This window comes from Anser brachyrhynchus (assembly GCF_964034855.1).
Source record: "Anser brachyrhynchus genome assembly, chromosome: 9".
Taxonomy (NCBI): Eukaryota; Metazoa; Chordata; class Aves; order Anseriformes; family Anatidae; genus Anser; species Anser brachyrhynchus.
Window position 1 is genome coordinate 26,947,369 of NC_137703.1, and position 19,489 is coordinate 26,966,857.

Sequence of the window (19,489 nt, forward strand, 5' to 3'; positions counted from 1 at the left end):
GGGGGTCACCGGGGTGGGTCCTCGGTTGCACCCGGGGGCTCGCCGGGGGTCACCGGGGTGGGTCCTCGGTTGAGCCCAGGGTCCCGCCGGGGGTCACCGGGATGGGTCCTGGTTTGAGCCCGGGGTCCCGCCAGGGGTCACGGGGATGGGTCCTCTGGGCCGCCTGGGGGCTCGCCGGGGGTCACTGGGGTGGGTCCTCGGGGGCGCCCGGGGGCTCGCCGGGAGTCACTCGGGTGTGTCCTTGGTTGCGCCTTGGGGCTCGCCGGGGGTCACCGGGGTGGGTCCTCGGGGGCGCCCGGGGTCCTGGCGGGGGTCACCGGGGTGGGTCCTCGGGGGCGCCTGGGGGCTCGCCAGGGTTCACCGGGGTGGGTCTTCTGGGGCTCCCGGGGACTCGCCGGGGGTCACCCGGTAGGGTCCTCGGGGGCGCCCGGGGTCCCCCCGGGGGTCACCGGTGTGGGTCCTCGGGGGCGCCCGTGGTCCCGCCTGTGGTGATCGCCGTGGGTCTTCGGGGGCGCCCGGGGTCCCACCTGGGGTCACCTGGGTGGGTCCTCGGGGGCTCCCAGGGGCTCGCCGGGGGTCACCGGGGTGGATCCTAGGATGCTCCCGGGGTACCGCCACAGGTCACCGGTGTGAGTCCTCGGGGGCTCCCGGGGTCCTGCTGGGGGTCACCCTGGTGGGTTCTTCAGGGTGCCCTGTGTCGCGCCGGGGATCACCGGGGTGGGCCCTCGAGGGCACCCGGGGTCCTTATGGGGCTCTCTGGGGTGAGTCCTTGGGGGAGCCCGGGGCATCGCTGGGGGTCATCGGGATGGGTGTCGGGGGCGCCCGGGGGATCGCCGGGGGTCACCGGGCTGGGTGTTTGGGGGCGCCCGTGGGCCCGCCCTGGGTCACCGGGGTGGGTCCTCAGGGGAGCTCTGGGACTCGCTGGGGGTCACCGGGGTGGGTCTTTGGTTGAGCCCTGGGGCTCGCCGGGGGTCACCGGGGTGGGTCCTCGGGGGCGCCTGGGGGCTCGCCGGGGGTCACCGGGATGGGTCTTTGGAGGCCACCGGGGGTGGGTCCTGGGAGGCGCCCAGGGTCCTTCCGAGGGTCACCGGGGTGGGTCCTCGGGGGCTCCCGGGGGTCACCAGGGTGGGTCCTCGGGTGCGCCCGGGGTCCCGCTGGGGGTCACGGGGTGGGTCCTCGACGGCTCCCTGGGACTCGCTGCGGGTCACCGCACTGGGTCCTCGGGGGCGCCAGGGATCCTTCCGGGGGTCACCGGGGTGGGTCCTCGGTGGCAACCGGGGTCCCACCGGGGGTCACCGGGGTTGGACCTCGGGGTTCCCTGGGGCTCGCCGGGGGTCACCGCGGTGGGTCCTCAGGGACGCCTGGGGGCTCGCCTGGAATCACCAGGGTGGGTCCTCGGGGGCACCCGGGTGCTCGCCGGGGGTCACCGGGGTGGATCTTTGGGGGTGCCCGGGGGCCTGCCGGGGGTCACCGGGGTGGGTCCTTGTGCTTGGCTTTGCAAGCACTTGTGACAGCATTGTGCATCTCCTGCCATGTTCCTGAGGGGCGTCAGTGGGTCCAGTTCCTGAAATGCTGAGCCATCAGCATAGCCTTTTGGTTTTCAGATAGCCTACTCAAGTGTGTGATTTTTCCTGTGAGTGATGTTATTTCATGGAATTGGTTTTTCTTTTTTGGCGTGTCATCTGTGGTGCTCCTAGATTTTTCTTCCTATGTAAAGGAAAGCTTTAATGACAGCTGAAGAAGATCACTCACTTGCTTGGTCATACTGTCCTCTCAATATTCAAAGCTGAAGCAAAAACCTGGGGATTGCTGCTTCTAGAAACACCCCAGTTCTCTTGTCTGCCCTCTGCATGGTGTTGAGCTAAAAACCATATGGAAAAAAAAAAGAAAAACACAGCTGCTGCTTGTCCTGCTCTGTCTACTTTGTTGTTTGTTGCCCCTCCCCTTTCCCAGGTGATTGGGTTTGGGTGCTGGGCGGGGCCCAATGGTATATGGGCCCCAGGCAAGGCATGAGGGAGCTCCTTCTGCCTGGGCTGCTCTTAGGGGTAAGTGCTTTGTTTTTCCTTCTGTCAGTTGCAGGGTTCTTTGGGTGGGTTGGAGTCTATGGAGTGATGCGTACCGGTCTCTACTTGGAAATGCACATCTCTTTGAGGTAAGGGCTAGAAGGATCTGTTAGAGGAAAGCAATCTATATAGTAGGAGCAGGTGCCCTTATTGCGTGCAGCTCTTCTTCAGGTTATAAAATTGTTAGAGCGTGTTTCTGGATAGGGTGGTAATGTTAGCTTGTGTGTTCTAGGTCCCTTAGGATTTTGACAGATTGATTGGGGCTTCCTGTGAGTCTTGGCCTGTATGTCAAATATTATTCAAGTTACAGCTGTGGTGGTAAAGTGATGGAGCAGGGTTTAGGAGAACTGGATCATGGAAGCTCCCTGTGCAAGCATGTATCTGCAAAGAGCAGCAGGAGGCAGGTAAGGTGTAGTCTTTTCCAGGCTTAGGGGCAGTTTGTTATATTTCTGGAGCTTTTGCCTGTGGTTTGGCTGGCTGTGGAGTGTTTAGACCTTGCAGCCTTCCAGATGTTAAGTGCTTGGAAATTCACGTACTAGAGGTAAGTTTTAGGAGGGGTTGCTGGCAAACTTGTGTTTGGGAAATGGTGGGGTACGGTTCCTTTTTTGGGGTTCTATTTTAATCTCTAGATATATCAAGGCATTTGTGTAACTGTCCAGAGGATTCACAAAGAGCCTCAGTATGCATGGCAAGGGCCTTGACTGCATAAGGGCAGTATGAGGAAGAGACTGAGCAGGGTCACCTTCCTCATCTGTAGAGGATAAGTCTGTGATTACCCTTGCAGGGGCTGCTGTGCATTCCTGGCCTTTTGGCCTTTGTGGAGCTGAGGGTGTTTTTTTTCTGGCTCTGGTCTCTGTGCTTGAGACCTCTGCAAGGAGCTGTAGTGTTTGCGCGTCCATCATGGGCGTGGCCTTCTCTCTTTGTTTCTTGTAGGCCAGGTCATGGGCATGGACTAAGCTGGAAACTTGAAAGAGGCACGAGGGTGAGTGGATGGCAGTGTGGGCCCTGAGTTGGTGGGTGCATTGTGTTAGTCTGTTTGGCCTGTCGGGCAGGCTTTGCAAGCACTTGTGACAGCATTGTGCATCTCCTGCCATGTTCCTGGGGGGCGTCAGCAGGTCCAGTTCCTGAAATGCTGAGCCATCAGCATAGCCTTTTGGTTTTCAGATACCCTACTCAAGTGTGTGATGATTTTTTTCCTGTGAGTGATGTTATTTCATGGAATTGGTTTTTCTTTTTTGGTGTGTCATCTGTGGTGCTCCTAGATTTTTCTTCCTATGCAGAAAGAAAGCTTTAATGCCAGCTGAAGAAGATCAGTTACTTGCTTGGTTGTATGGTCCTCTCAATATTCAAAGCTGAAGCAAAAGCCTGGGGATTGTTGCTTCTAGAAACACCCCAGTTCTCTTGTCTGCCCTCTGCATGGTGTTGAGCTAAAAACTATATGGAAAAAAAAAACCACACCTGTTGCTTGTCCTGCTCTACTTTGTTGTGTTTTGCCCCTCCCCTTTCCCAAGTGATTGGGTTTGGGTGCTGGGCGGGACCAAATGGTATATGAGCCCCAGGCAAGGCCTGAGGGGGAGCTCATTCTGCCTGGGCTGCTCTGAGGGGTAAGTGCTTTGTTTTTCCTTCTGTCAGTTGCAGGGTTCTTTGGGTGGGTTGGAGTCTATGGAGTGATGCGTACCGGTCTCTACTTGGAAATGCACATCTCTTTGAGGTAAGGGCTAGAAGGATCTGTTAGAGGAAAGCAATCTATATAGTAGGAGCAGGTGCCCTTATTGCATGCAGCTCTTCTTCAGGTGAGTAATTGTTAGAGCGTGTTTCTGGATAGGGTGGTAATGTTAGCTTGTGTGTTCTAGGTCCCTTAGGATTTTGACAGATTGATTGGGGCTTCCTGTGAGTCTTGGCCTGTATGTCAAATATTATCCAAGTTATAGCTGTGGTGGTAAAGTGATGGAGCAGGGTTTAGGAGAACTGGATCATGGAAGCTCCCTGTGCAAGCATGTATCTGCAAAGAGCAGCAGGAGGCAGGTAAGGTGTAGTCTTTTCCAGGGTTGGAGGCGGCTTGTTATATTTCTGGAGCTTTTGCCTGTGGTTTGGCTGGCTGTGGAGTCTTTCGACCTTGCAGCCTTCCAGATGTTAAGTGCTTGGAATTCATGTACTAGAGGTATGTTTGAGGAGGGGTTGCTGGCTAACTTGTGTTTTGGAAATGGTGGGGTACGGTTCCTTTTTTGGGGTTCTATTTTAATCTCTAGATATATCAAGGCATTTGTGTAACTGTCCAGAGGATTCCCAAAGAGCCTCAGTATGCATGGCAAGGGCCTTGACTGCATAAGGGCAGTATGAGGAAGAGGCTGAGCAGGGTCACCTTTTTCATCTGTAGAGGATAAGTCTGTGATTGCCCCTGCTGGGGCTGCTGTGCATTCCTGGCCTTTTGGCCTTTGTGGAGCTGAGGGTGTTTTTTTTCTGGCTCTGGTCTCTGTGCTTGAGACCTCTGCAAGGAGCTGTAGTGTTTGCGCGTCCATCATGGGCGTGGCCTTCTCTCTTTGTTTCTTGTAGGCCAGGTCATGGGCATGGACTAAGCTGGAAACTTGAAAGAGGCACGAGGGTGAGTGGATGGCAGTGTGGGCCCTGAGTTGGTGGGTGCATTGTGTTAGTCTGTTTGGCCTGTCGGGCAGGCTTTGCAAGCACTTGTGACAGCATTGTGCATCTCCTGCCATGTTCCTGGGGGGGCGTCAGCAGGTCCAGTTCCTGAACTGATAAGCCATCAGCATAGCATTTTGGTTTTCAGATAGCCTACTCCAGTGTGTGATTTTTTTTTTTCCTGTGAGTGATGTTATTTCATGGAATTGGTTTTCTTTTTTGGTGTGTCATCTGTGGTGCTCCTAGATTTTTCTTCCTATGCAGAAAGAAAGCTTTAACGCCAGTTGAAGAAGATCACTTACTTGGTTGGTTGTATGGTCCTCTAAGTGGTGCCAGTGCACTCTCTGGACTCACTGCAGTGCATCCCCAGTGGTGCCAGTGCACGCTCTGGACTCACTGGGGTGAATCCCCAGGGGTGCCAGTGCATGCTCTGGACTCACTGGGGTGAATCCCCAGGGGTGCCAGTGCACGCTCTGGAGTCACTGCGGTGCATCCCCAGGGGTGCCAGTGCACTCTCTAGAGTCACTGCAGTGCATCCCGAGTGGTGCCAGTGCACTCTCTGGACTCACCGGGGTGCATCCCGAGTGGTGCCAGTGCACTCTCTGGACTCACTGCACTGCATCCCCAGAGGTGCCAGTGCACTCTCTGGACTCACTGGGGTGAATCCCCAGGTGGTGCCAGTGCACTCGCTGGGCTCACTGCAGTGCATCCCAAGGGGTGCCAGTGCACTCTCTGGGCTCACTGCAGTGCATCCCAAGGGGTGCCAGTGCAGTCTCTGGACTCACTGCACTGCATCCCCAGTGGTGCCAGTGCACTCTCTGGACTCACTGCAGTGCATCCCCAGTGGTGCCAGTGCACTCTCTGGACTCACTGCAGTGCATCCCCAGTGGTGCCAGTGCACTCTCTGGACTCACTGCGCTGCATCCCCAGTGGTGCCAGTGCACTCTCTGGACTCACTGCGCTGCATCCCTAGTGGTGCCAGTGCCCTCTCTGGACTCACTGCGCTGCATCCCCAGTGGTGCCAGTGCACTCTCTGGACTCACTGCGCTGCATCCCCAGTGGTGCCAGTGCACTCTCTGGGCTCACTGCAGTGCATCCCCAGTGGTGCCAGTGCACTCTCTGGGCTCACTGCAGTGCATCCCCAGTGGTGCCAGTGCACTCTCTGGACTCACTCCACTGCATCCCCAGTGGTGCCAGTGCAATCTCTGGACTCACTGCACTGCATCCTCAGTTGTGCCTGTGCACTCTCTGGACTCACTGCGCTGCATCCCCAGTGGTGCCAGTGCACTCTCTGGACTCACTGCGCTGCATCCCCAGTGGTGCCAGTGCACTCTCTGGACTCACTGCGCTGCATCCCCAGTGGTGCCAGTGCACTCTCTGGACTCACTGCGCTGCATCCCCAGTGGTGCCAGTGCACTCTCTGGACTCACTGCACTGCATCCCCAGTGGTGCCAGTGCACTCTCTGGACTCACCGGGCTGCATCCACAGGTTGTGCCAGTGCACCCTCTGGGCTCACTGCAGTGCATCCCCAGTGGTGCCAGTGCACCCTCTGGACTCACTGCAGTGCATCCCCAGTGGTGCCAGTGCACTCTCTGGACTCACTGCACTGCATCCCCAGTGGTGCCAGTGCACTCCCTGGACTCACTGCACTGCATCCCCAGTGGTGCCAGTGCACTCTCTGGACTCACCGGGCTGAATCCACAGGTTGTGCCAGTGCACCCTCTGGGCTCACTGCAGTGCATCCCCAGTGGTGCCAGTGCACCCTCTGGACTCACTGCAGTGCATCCCCAGTGGTGCCAGTGCACTCTCTGGACTCACTGCACTGCATCCCCAGTGGTGCCAGTGCACTCTCAGGACTCACTGCACTGCATCCCCAGTGGTGCCAGTGCACTCTCTGGACTCACCGGGGTGCATCCCCAGTGGTGCCAGTGCACTCTCTGGACTCACTGCAGTGCATCCCCAGTGGTGCCAGTGCACTCTCTGGACTCACCAGGGTGAATCCCCAGTGGTGCCAGTGCACTCTCTGGGCTCACTGCAGTGCATCCCAGGTGGTGCCAGTGCAGTCTCTGGACTCACTGCAGTGCATCCTCAGTGGTGACAGTGCACTCTCTGGACTCACTGCAGTGCATGCAGTGTGGTTCCAGTGCACTCTCTGGAGTCACTGCAGTGCATCCCCAGTGGTGCCAATGCACTCTGTAGAGTCACTGCAGTGCATCGCCAGTGGTGCCAGTGCACTCTCTGGAGTCACTGCAGTGCATCCCCAGTTGTGCCAGTGCACTCTCTGCGATCACTGCAGTGCATCCACAGTGGTGCCAGTGCACTCTCAGGACTCACTGCACTGCATCCCCAGTGGTGCCAGTGCACTCTCTTGACTCACTGCACTGCATCCCCAGTGGTGCCAGTGCACTCTCGGGAGTCACTGCACTGCATCCCCAGTGGTGCCAGTGCACTCTCGGGAGTCACTGCACTGCATCCCCAGTGGTGCCAGTGCACTCTCTGGAGTCACTGCACTGCATCCCCAGTGGTGCCAGTGCACTCTCTGGACTCACTGCACTACATCCCCAGTGGTGCCAGTGCACTCTCTGGACTCACCGGGGTGAATCCCCAGGTGGTGACAGTGCACTCTCTGGACTCACTGCACTGCATCCCCAGTGGTGCCAGTGCAGTCTCTGGACTCACTGCACTGCATCCCCAGTGGTGCCAGTGCAGTCTCTGGACTCACTGCACTGCATCCCCAGTGGTGCCAGTGCAGTCTCTGGACTCACTGCACTGCATCCCCAGTGGTGCCAGTGCAGTCTCTGGACTCACTGCACTGCATCCCCAGTGGTGCCAGTGCAGTCTCTGGACTCACTGCACTGCATCCCCAGTGGTGCCAGTGCACTCTCTGGACTCACTGAAGTGCATCCCCAGTGGTGCCAGTGCACTCTCTGGAGTCACTGCACTGCATCCCCAGTGTTGCCAGTGCACTCTCTGGAGTCACTGCAGTGCATCCCCAGTGTTGCCAGTGCACTCTCTGGACTCACTGCACTGCATCCCCAGTGGTGCCAGTGCACTCTCAGGACTCACTGCACTGCATCCCCAGTGGTGCCAGTGCACTCTCAGGACTCACTGTACTGCATCCCCAGGGGTGCCAGTGCACTCTCAGGACTCACTGCGCTGCATCCCCAGTGGTGCCAGTGCAGTCTCTGGACTCACTGCACTGCATCCCCAGTGGTGCCAGTGCAGTCTCTGGACTCACTGCGCTGCATCCCCAGTGGTGCCAGTGCAGTCTCTGGACTCACTGCGCTGCATCCCCAGTGGTGCCAGTGCACTCTCTGGACTCACTGCGCTGCATCCCCAGTGGTGCCAGTGCACTCTCTGGACTCACTGCACTGCATCCCCAGTGGTGCCAGTGCACTCTCTGGACTCACTGCACTGCATCCCCAGTGGTGCCAGTGCAGTCTCTGGACTCACTGCACTGCATCCCCAGTGGTGCCAGTGCAGTCTCTGGACTCACTGCACTGCATCCCCTGTGGTGCCAGTGCACTCTCTGGAGTCACTGCAGTGCATCCCCAGTGGTGCCAGTGCACTCTCTGGAGTCACTGCAGTGCATCCCCAGTGGTGCCAGTGCACTTTCTGGACTCACTTCGCTGCATCCCCAGTGGTGCCAGTGCACTCTCTGGAGTCACTGCAGTGCATACCCAGTGGTGCCAGTGCACTCTCTGGACTCACTGCGCTGCATCCCCAGTGGTGCCAGTGCAGTCTCTGGACTCACTGCGCTGCATCCCCAGTGGTGCCAGTGCACTCTCTGGACTCACTGCACTGCATCCCCAGTGGTGCCAGTGCACTCTCTGGACGCACTGCAGTGCATCCCCAGTGGTGCCTGTGCACTCTCTGGACTCACTGCAGTGCATCCCCAGTGGTGCCAGTGCACTCTCTGGACTCACTGCAGTGCATCCCCAGTGGTGCCAGTGCACTCTCTGGACTCACTGCAGTGCATCCCCAGTGGTGCCAGTGCACTCTCTGCACTCACTGAACTGCATCCCCAGTGGTGCCTGTGCACTCTCTGGACTCACTGCAGTGCATCCCCAGTGGTGCCAGTGCACTCTCTGGACTCACTGCACTGCATCCCCAGTGGTGCCAGTGCACTCTCTGGACTCACTGCAGTGCATCCCCAGTGGTGCCAGTGCACTCTCTGCACTCACTGAACTGCATCCCCAGTGGTGCCAGTGCACTCTCTGGACTCACTGCAGTGCATCCCCAGTGGTGCCAGTGCACTCTCTGGACTCACCGGGCTGAATCCACAGGTTGTGCCAGTGCACTCTCTGGGCTCACTGCACTGCATCCCCAGTGATGCCAGTGCACTCTCTGGACTCACTGCAGTGCATCCCCAGTGGTGCCAATGCACTCTGTAGAGTCACTGCAGTGCATCGCCAGTGGTGCCAGTGCACTCTCTGGAGTCACTGCAGTGCATCCCCAGTGGTGCCAGTGCACTCTCTGGACTCACTGGGGTGCATCCCCGGGGTGCCAGTGCACGCTCTGGACTCACCGGGGTGCATCCCCAGTGGTGCCAGTGCACTCTCTGGAGTCACTGCAGTGCATCCCCAGGGGTGCCAGTGCACTCTCTGGACTCACTGCACTGCATCCCCAGTGGTGCCAGTGCACTCTCTGGACTCACCGGGGTGCATCCCCCGTGGTGCCTGTGCACTCTCTGGAGTCACTGCACTGCATCCCCAGTGGTGCCAGTGCACTCTCTGGACTCACTGCACTGCATCCCCAGTGGTGCTAGTGCACTCTCTGTACTCACTGCACTGCATCCCCAGTGGTGCCAGTGCACTCTCTGGAGTCACTGCAGTGCATCCCCAGTGGTGCCAGTGCACTCTCTGGACTCACCAGGGTGAATCCCCACTGGTGCCAGTGCACTCTCTGGGCTCACTGCAGTGCATCCCAGGTGGTGCCAGTGCACTCTGTGGACTCACTGCAGTGCATCCTCAGTGGTGACAGTGCACTCTCTGGCCTCACTGCAGTGCATGCAGTGTGGTTCCAGTACACTCTCTGGATTCACTGCACTGCATCCCCAGTAGAGCCAGTGCACTCTCTGGACTCACTGCACTGCATCCCCAGTGGTGCCAGTGCACTCTCTGGACTCACTGCAGTGCATCCCCAGGGGTGCCAGTGCACTCTCTGTACTCACTGCGCTGCATCCCCAGTGGTGCCAGTGCACTCTCTGGACTCACTGCACTGCATCCCCAGTGGTGCCAGTGCACTCTCTGGACTCACTGCAGTGCATCCCCAGTGGTGCCAGTGCACTCTCTGGACTCACCAGGGTGAATCCCCAGTGGTGCCAGTGCACTCTCTGGGCTCACTGCAGTGCATCCCAGGTGGTGCCAGTGCACTCTGTGGACTCACTGCAGTGCATCCTCAGTGGTGACAGTGCACTCTCTGGCCTCACTGCAGTGCATGCAGTGTGGTTCCAGTACACTCTCTGGATTCACTGCACTGCATCCCCAGTGGAGCCAGTGCACTCTCTGGACTCACTGCACTGCATCCCCAGTGGTGCCAGTGCACTCTCTGGACTCACTGCACTGCATCCCCAGTGGTGCCTGTGCACTCTCTGGACTCACTGCGCTGCATCCCCAGGGGTGCCAGTGCACTCTCTGGACTCACTGCACTGCATCCCCAGTGGTGCCAGTGCACTCTCTGGACTCACTGCAGTGCATCCCCAGTGGTGCCAGTGCACTCTCTGGACTCACCGGGGTGAATCCCCAGGAGGTGCCAGTGCACTCTCTGGGCTCACTGCAGTGCATCCCCAGTGGTGCCAGTGCACTCTCTGGAGTCACTGCAGTGCATCCCCAGTGGTGCCAGTGCACTCTCAGGACTCACTGCACTGCATCCCCTGTGGTGCCAGTGCACTCTCTGGACTCACTGCAGTGCATCCCCAGTGGTGCCAGTGTACTCTCTGGACTCACTGCAGTGCATCCCCAGTGGTGCCAGTGCACTCTCTGGACTCACTGCACTGCATCCCCAGTGGTGCCAGTGCACTCTCTGGACGCACTGCAGTGCATCCCCAGTGGTGCCTGTGCACTCTCTGGACTCACTGCAGTGCATCCCCAGTGGTGCCAGTGCACTCTCTGGACTCACTGCACTGCATCCCCAGTGGTGCCAGTGCACTCTCTGGACGCACTGCAGTGCATCCCCAGTGGTGCCTGTGCACTCTCTGGACTCACTGCAGTGCATCCCCAGTGGTGCCAGTGCACTCTCTGGACTCACTGCAGTGCATCCCCAGTGGTGCCAGTGCACTCTCTGGACTCACTGCAGTGCATCCCCAGTGGTGCCAGTGCACTCTCTGGAGGCACTGCAGTGCATCCCCAGTGGTGCCAGTGCACTCTCTGGACTCACTGCACTGCATCCCCAGTGGTGCCAGTGCACTCTCTGGACTCACTGCAGTGCATCCCCAGTGGTGCCAGTGCACTCTCTGGACTCACTGCAGTGCATCCCCAGTGGTGCCAGTGCACTCTCTGGACTCACTGCGCTGCATCCCCAGTGGTGCCAGTGCACTCTCTGGAGTCACTGCAGTGCATCCCCAGTGGTGCCAGTGCCCTCTCTGGAGTCACTGCGCTGCATCACTAGTGGTGCCAGTGCCCTCTCTGGACTCACTGCGCTGCATCCACAGTGGTGCTAGTGCACTCTCTGGACTCACTGCGCTGCATCCCCAGTGGTGCCAGTGCCCTCTCTGGAGTCACTGCAGTACATCCCCAGTGGTGCCAGTGCACTCTCTGGATTCACTACAGTGCATCACCAGTGGTGCCAGTGCACTCTATGGACTCACTGCACTGCATCCCCAGTGGTGCCAGTGCACTCTCTGGACTCACTGCACTGCATCCCCAGTGGTGCCAGTGCACTCTCTGGACTCACTGCAGTGCATCCCCAGTGGTGCCAGTGCACTCTCTGCACTCACTGAACTGCATCCCCAGTGGTGCCAGTGCACTCTCTGGACTCACTGCAGTGCATCCCCAGTGGTGCCAGTGCACTCTCTGGACTCACCAGGGTGAATCCCCACTGGTGCCAGTGCACTCTCTGGGCTCACTGCAGTGCATCCCAGGTGGTGCCAGTGCACTCTGTGGACTCACTGCAGTGCATCCTCAGTGGTGACAGTGCACTCTCTGGCCTCACTGCAGTGCATGCAGTGTGGTTCCAGTACACTCTCTGGATTCACTGCACTGCATCCCCAGTAGAGCCAGTGCACTCTCTGGACTCACTGCACTGCATCCCCAGTGGTGCCAGTGCACTCTCTGGACTCACTGCAGTGCATCCCCAGGGGTGCCAGTGCACTCTCTGTACTCACTGCGCTGCATCCCCAGTGGTGCCAGTGCACTCTCTGGACTCACTGCACTGCATCCCCAGTGGTGCCAGTGCACTCTCTGGACTCACTGCAGTGCATCCCCAGTGGTGCCAGTGCACTCTCTGGACTCACCAGGGTGAATCCCCAGTGGTGCCAGTGCACTCTCTGGGCTCACTGCAGTGCATCCCAGGTGGTGCCAGTGCACTCTGTGGACTCACTGCAGTGCATCCTCAGTGGTGACAGTGCACTCTCTGGCCTCACTGCAGTGCATGCAGTGTGGTTCCAGTACACTCTCTGGATTCACTGCACTGCATCCCCAGTGGAGCCAGTGCACTCTCTGGACTCACTGCACTGCATCCCCAGTGGTGCCAGTGCACTCTCTGGACTCACTGCACTGCATCCCCAGTGGTGCCTGTGCACTCTCTGGACTCACTGCGCTGCATCCCCAGGGGTGCCAGTGCACTCTCTGGACTCACTGCACTGCATCCCCAGTGGTGCCAGTGCACTCTCTGGACTCACTGCAGTGCATCCCCAGTGGTGCCAGTGCACTCTCTGGACTCACCGGGGTGAATCCCCAGGAGGTGCCAGTGCACTCTCTGGGCTCACTGCAGTGCATCCCCAGTGGTGCCAGTGCACTCTCTGGAGTCACTGCAGTGCATCCCCAGTGGTGCCAGTGCACTCTCAGGACTCACTGCACTGCATCCCCTGTGGTGCCAGTGCACTCTCTGGACTCACTGCAGTGCATCCCCAGTGGTGCCAGTGTACTCTCTGGACTCACTGCAGTGCATCCCCAGTGGTGCCAGTGCACTCTCTGGACTCACTGCACTGCATCCCCAGTGGTGCCAGTGCACTCTCTGGACGCACTGCAGTGCATCCCCAGTGGTGCCTGTGCACTCTCTGGACTCACTGCAGTGCATCCCCAGTGGTGCCAGTGCACTCTCTGGACTCACTGCACTGCATCCCCAGTGGTGCCAGTGCACTCTCTGGACGCACTGCAGTGCATCCCCAGTGGTGCCTGTGCACTCTCTGGACTCACTGCAGTGCATCCCCAGTGGTGCCAGTGCACTCTCTGGACTCACTGCAGTGCATCCCCAGTGGTGCCAGTGCACTCTCTGGAGGAACTGCAGTGCATCCCCAGTGGTGCCAGTGCACTCTCTGGAGGCACTGCAGTGCATCCCCAGTGGTGCCAGTGCACTCTCTGGACTCACTGCACTGCATCCCCAGTGGTGCCAGTGCACTCTCTGGACTCACTGCAGTGCATCCCCAGTGGTGCCAGTGCACTCTCTGGACTCACTGCAGTGCATCCCCAGTGGTGCCAGTGCACTCTCTGGACTCACTGCGCTGCATCCCCAGTGGTGCCAGTGCACTCTCTGGAGTCACTGCAGTGCATCCCCAGTGGTGCCAGTGCCCTCTCTGGAGTCACTGCGCTGCATCACTAGTGGTGCCAGTGCCCTCTCTGGACTCACTGCGCTGCATCCACAGTGGTGCTAGTGCACTCTCTGGACTCACTGCGCTGCATCCCCAGTGGTGCCAGTGCCCTCTCTGGAGTCACTGCAGTACATCCCCAGTGGTGCCAGTGCACTCTCTGGATTCACTACAGTGCATCACCAGTGGTGCCAGTGCACTCTATGGACTCACTGCACTGCATCCCCAGTGGTGCCAGTGCACTCTCTGGACTCACTGCACTGCATCCCCAGTGGTGCCAGTGCACTCTCTGGACTCACTGCAGTGCATCCCCAGTGGTGCCAGTGCACTCTCTGGACTCACTGCACTGCATCCCCAGTGGTGCCAGTGCACTCTCTGGACTCACCGGGCTGAATCCACAGGTTGTGCCAGTGCACTCTCTGGGCTCACTGCACTGCATCCCCAGTGATGCCAGTGCACTCTCTGGACTCACTGCAGTGCATCCCCAGTGGTGCCAATGCACTCTGTAGAGTCACTGCAGTGCATCGCCAGTGGTGCCAGTGCACTCTCTGGAGTCACTGCAGTGCATCCCCAGTGGTGCCAGTGCACTCTCTGGACTCACTGGGGTGCATCCCCAGGGGTGCCAGTGCACGCTCTGGACTCACCGGGGTGCATCCCCAGTGGTGCCAGTGCACTCTCTGGAGTCACTGTAGTGCATCCCCAGGGGTGCCAGTGCACTCTCTGGACTCACTGCACTGCATCCCCAGTGGTGCCAGTGCACTCTCTGGACTCACCGGGGTGCATCCCCCGTGGTGCCTGTGCACTCTCTGGAGTCACTGCACTGCATCCCCAGTGGTGCCAGTGCACTCTCTGGACTCACTGCACTGCATCCCCAGTGGTGCCAGTGCACTCTCTGGACTCACTGCACTGCATCCCCAGTGGTGCCAGTGCACTCTCTGGACTCACTGCAGTGCATCCCCAGTGGTGCCAGTGCACTCTCTGGACTCACCAGGGTGAATCCCCAGTGGTGCCAGTGCACTCTCTGGGCTCACTGCAGTGCATCCCAGGTGGTGCCAGTGCACTCTGTGGACTCACTGCAGTGCATCCTCAGTGGTGACAGTGCACTCTCTGGCCTCACTGCAGTGCATGCAGTGTGGTTCCAGTACACTCTCTGGATTCACTGCACTGCATCCCCAGTAGAGCCAGTGCACTCTCTGGACTCACTGCACTGCATCCCCAGTGGTGCCAGTGCACTCTCTGGACTCACTGCAGTGCATCCCCAGGGGTGCCAGTGCACTCTCTGGACTCACTGCGCTGCATCCCCAGTGGTGCCAGTGCACTCTCTGGACTCACTGCACTGCATCCCCAGTGGTGCCAGTGCACTCTCTGGACTCACTGCAGTGCATCCCCAGTGGTGCCAGTGCACTCTCTGTACTCACCAGGGTGAATCCCCAGTGGTGCCAGTGCACTCTCTGGGCTCACTGCAGTGCATCCCAGGTGGTGCCAGTGCACTCTGTGGACTCACTGCAGTGCATCCTCAGTGGTGACAGTGCACTCTCTGGCCTCACTGCAGTGCATGCAGTGTGGTTCCAGTACACTCTCTGGATTCACTGCACTGCATCCCCAGTGGAGCCAGTGCACTCTCTGGACTCACTGCACTGCATCCCCAGTGGTGCCAGTGCACTCTCTGGACTCACTGCACTGCATCCCCAGTGGTGCCTGTGCACTCTCTGGACTCACTGCGCTGCATCCCCAGGGGTGCCAGTGCACTCTCTGGACTCACTGCACTGCATCCCCAGTGGTGCCAGTGCACTCTCTGGACTCACTGCAGTGCATCCCCAGTGGTGCCAGTGCACTCTCTGGACTCACCGGGGTGAATCCCCAGGTGGTGCCAGTGCACTCTCTGGGCTCACTGCAGTGCATCCCCAGTGGTGCCAGTGCACTCTCTGGAGTCACTGCAGTGCATCCCCAGTGGTGCCAGTGCACTCTCAGGACTCACTGCACTGCATCCCCTGTGGTGCCAGTGCACTCTCTGGACTCACTGCAGTGCATCCCCAGTGGTGCCAGTGTACTCTCTGGACTCACTGCAGTGCATCCCCAGTGGTGCCAGTGCACTCTCTGGACTCACTGCACTGCATCCCCTGTGGTGCCAGTGCACTCTCTGGACTCACTGCAGTGCATCCCCAGTGTTGCCAGTGCACTCTCTGGACTCACTGCACTGCATCCCCAGTGGTGCCAGTGCACTCTCTGGACTCACCAGGGTGAATCCCCACTGGTGCCAGTGCACTCTCTGGGCTCACTGCAGTGCATCCCAGGTGGTGCCAGTGCACTCTGTGGACTCACTGCAGTGCATCCTCAGTGGTGACAGTGCACTCTCTGGCCTCACTGCAGTGCATGCAGTGTGGTTCCAGTACACTCTCTGGATTCACTGCACTGCATCCCCAGTAGAGCCAGTGCACTCTCTGGACTCACTGCACTGCATCCCCAGTGGTGCCAGTGCACTCTCTGGACTCACTGCAGTGCATCCCCAGGGGTGCCAGTGCACTCTCTGTACTCACTGCGCTGCATCCCCAGTGGTGCCAGTGCACTCTCTGGACTCACTGCACTGCATCCCCAGTGGTGCCAGTGCACTCTCTGGACTCACTGCAGTGCATCCCCAGTGGTGCCAGTGCACTCTCTGTACTCACCAGGGTGAATCCCCAGTGGTGCCAGTGCACTCTCTGGGCTCACTGCAGTGCATCCCAGGTGGTGCCAGTGCACTCTGTGGACTCACTGCAGTGCATCCTCAGTGGTGACAGTGCACTCTCTGGCCTCACTGCAGTGCATGCAGTGTGGTTCCAGTACACTCTGGATTCACTGCACTGCATCCCCAGTGGAGCCAGTGCACTCTCTGGACTCACTGCACTGCATCCCCAGTGGTGCCAGTGCACTCTCTGGACTCACTGCACTGCATCCCCAGTGGTGCCTGTGCACTCTCTGGACTCACTGCGCTGCATCCCCAGGGGTGCCAGTGCACTCTCTGGACTCACTGCACTGCATCCCCAGTGGTGCCAGTGCACTCTCTGGACTCACTGCAGTGCATCCCCAGTGGTGCCAGTGCACTCTCTGGACTCACCGGGGTGAATCCCCAGGAGGTGCCAGTGCACTCTCTGGGCTCACTGCAGTGCATCCCCAGTGGTGCCAGTGCACTCTCTGGAGTCACTGCAGTGCATCCCCAGTGGTGCCAGTGCACTCTCAGGACTCACTGCACTGCATCCCCTGTGGTGCCAGTGCACTCTCTGGACTCACTGCAGTGCATCCCCAGTGGTGCCAGTGTACTCTCTGGACTCACTGCAGTGCATCCCCAGTGGTGCCAGTGCACTCTCTGGACTCACTGCACTGCATCCCCAGTGGTGCCAGTGCACTCTCTGGACTCACTGCACTGCATCCCCAGTGGTGCCAGTGCACTCTCTGGACGCACTGCACTGCATCCCCAGTGGTGCCTGTGCACTCTCTGGACTCACTGCAGTGCATCCCCAGTGGTGCCAGTGTACTCTCTGGACGCACTGCAGTGCATCCCCAGTGGTGCCTGTGCACTCTCTGGACTCACTGCAGTGCATCCCCAGTGGTGCCAGTGCACTCTCTGGACTCACTGCACTGCATCCCCAGTGGTGCCAGTGCACTCTCTGGACGCACTGCAGTGCATCCCCAGTGGTGCCTGTGCACTCTCTGGACTCACTGCAGTGCATCCCCAGTGGTGCCAGTGCACTCTCTGGACTCACTGCAGTGCATCCCCAGTGGTGCCAGTGCACTCTCTGGAGGAACTGCAGTGCATCCCCAGTGGTGCCAGTGCACTCTCTGGAGGCACTGCAGTGCATCCCCAGTGGTGCCAGTGCACTCTCTGGACTCACTGCACTGCATCCCCAGTGGTGCCAGTGCACTCTCTGGACTCACTGCAGTGCATCCCCAGTGGTGCCAGTGCACTCTCTGGACTCACTGCAGTGCATCCCCAGTGGTGCCAGTGCACTCTCTGGACTCACTGCGCTGCATCCCCAGTGGTGCCAGTGCACTCTCTGGAGTCACTGCAGTGCATCCCCAGTGGTGCCAGTGCCCTCTCTGGAGTCACTGCGCTGCATCACTAGTGGTGCCAGTGCCCTCTCTGGACTCACTGCGCTGCATCCACAGTGGTGCTAGTGCACTCTCTGGACTCACTGCGCTGCATCCCCAGTGGTGCCAGTGCCCTCTCTGGAGTCACTGCAGTACATCCCCAGTGGTGCCAGTGCACTCTCTGGATTCACTACAGTGCATCACCAGTGGTGCCAGTGCACTCTATGGACTCACTGCACTGCATCCCCAGTGGTGCCAGTGCACTCTCTGGACTCACTGCACTGCATCCCCAGTGGTGCCAGTGCACTCTCTGGACTCACTGCAGTGCATCCCCAGTGGTGCCAGTGCACTCTCTGGACTCACTGCACTGCATCCCCAGTGGTGCCAGTGCACTCTCTGGACTCACCGGGCTGAATCCACAGGTTGTGCCAGTGCACTCTCTGGGCTCACTGCACTGCATCCCCAGTGATGCCAGTGCACTCTCTGGACTCACTGCAGTGCATCCCCAGTGGTGCCAATGCACTCTGTAGAGTCACTGCAGTGCATCGCCAGTGGTGCCAGTGCACTCTCTGGAGTCACTGCAGTGCATCCCCAGTGGTGCCAGTGCACTCTCTGGACTCACTGGGGTGCATCCCCAGGGGTGCCAGTGCACGCTCTGGACTCACCGGGGTGCATCCCCAGTGGTGCCAGTGCACTCTCTGGAGTCACTGTAGTGCATCCCCAGGGGTGCCAGTGCACTCTCTGGACTCACTGCACTGCATCCCCAGTGGTGCCAGTGCACTCTCTGGACTCACCGGGGTGCATCCCCCGTGGTGCCTGTGCACTCTCTGGAGTCACTGCACTGCATCCCCAGTGGTGCCAGTGCACTCTCTGGACTCACTGCACTGCATCCCCAGTGGTGCTAGTGCACTCTCTGTACTCACTGCACTGCATCCCCAGTGGTGCCAGTGCACTCTCTGGACTCACTGCAGTGCATCCCCAGTGGTGCCAGTGCACTCTCTGGACTCACTGCACTGCATCCCCAGTGGAGCCAGTGCACTCTCTGGACTCACTGCACTGCATCCCCAGTGGTGCCAGTGCACTCTCTGGACTCACTGCAGTGCATCCCCAGGGGTGCCAGTGCACTCTCTGGACTCACTGCGCTGCATCCCCAGTGGTGCCAGTGCACTCTCTGGACTCACTGCACTGCATCCCCAGTGGTGCCAGTGCACTCTCTGGACTCACTGCAGTGCATCCCCAGTGGTGCCAGTGCACTCTCTGTACTCACCAGGGTGAATCCCCAGTGGTGCCAGTGCACTCTCTGGGCTCACTGCAGTGCATCCCAGGTGGTGCCAGTGCACTCTGTGGACTCACTGCAGTGCATCCTCAGTGGTGACAGTGCACTCTCTGGCCTCACTGCAGTGCATGCAGTGTGGTTCCAGTACACTCTCTGGATTCACTGCACTGCATCCCCAGTGGAGCCAGTGCACTCTCTGGACTCACTGCACTGCATCCCCAGTGGTGCCAGTGCACTCTCTGGACTCACTGCACTGCATCCCCAGTGGTGCCTGTGCACTCTCTGGACTCACTGCGCTGCATCCCCAGGGGTGCCAGTGCACTCTCTGGACTCACTGCACTGCATCCCCAGTGGTGCCAGTGCACTCTCTGGACTCACTGCAGTGCATCCCCAGTGGTGCCAGTGCACTCTCTGGACTCACCGGGGTGAATCCCCAGGTGGTGCCAGTGCACTCTCTGGGCTCACTGCAGTGCATCCCCAGTGGTGCCAGTGCACTCTCTGGAGTCACTGCAGTGCATCCCCAGTGGTGCCAGTGCACTCTCAGGACTCACTGCACTGCATCCCCTGTGGTGCCAGTGCACTCTCTGGACTCACTGCAGTGCATCCCCAGTGGTGCCAGTGTACTCTCTGGACTCACTGCAGTGCATCCCCAGTGGTGCCAGTGCACTCTCTGGACTCACTGCACTGCATCCCCTGTGGTG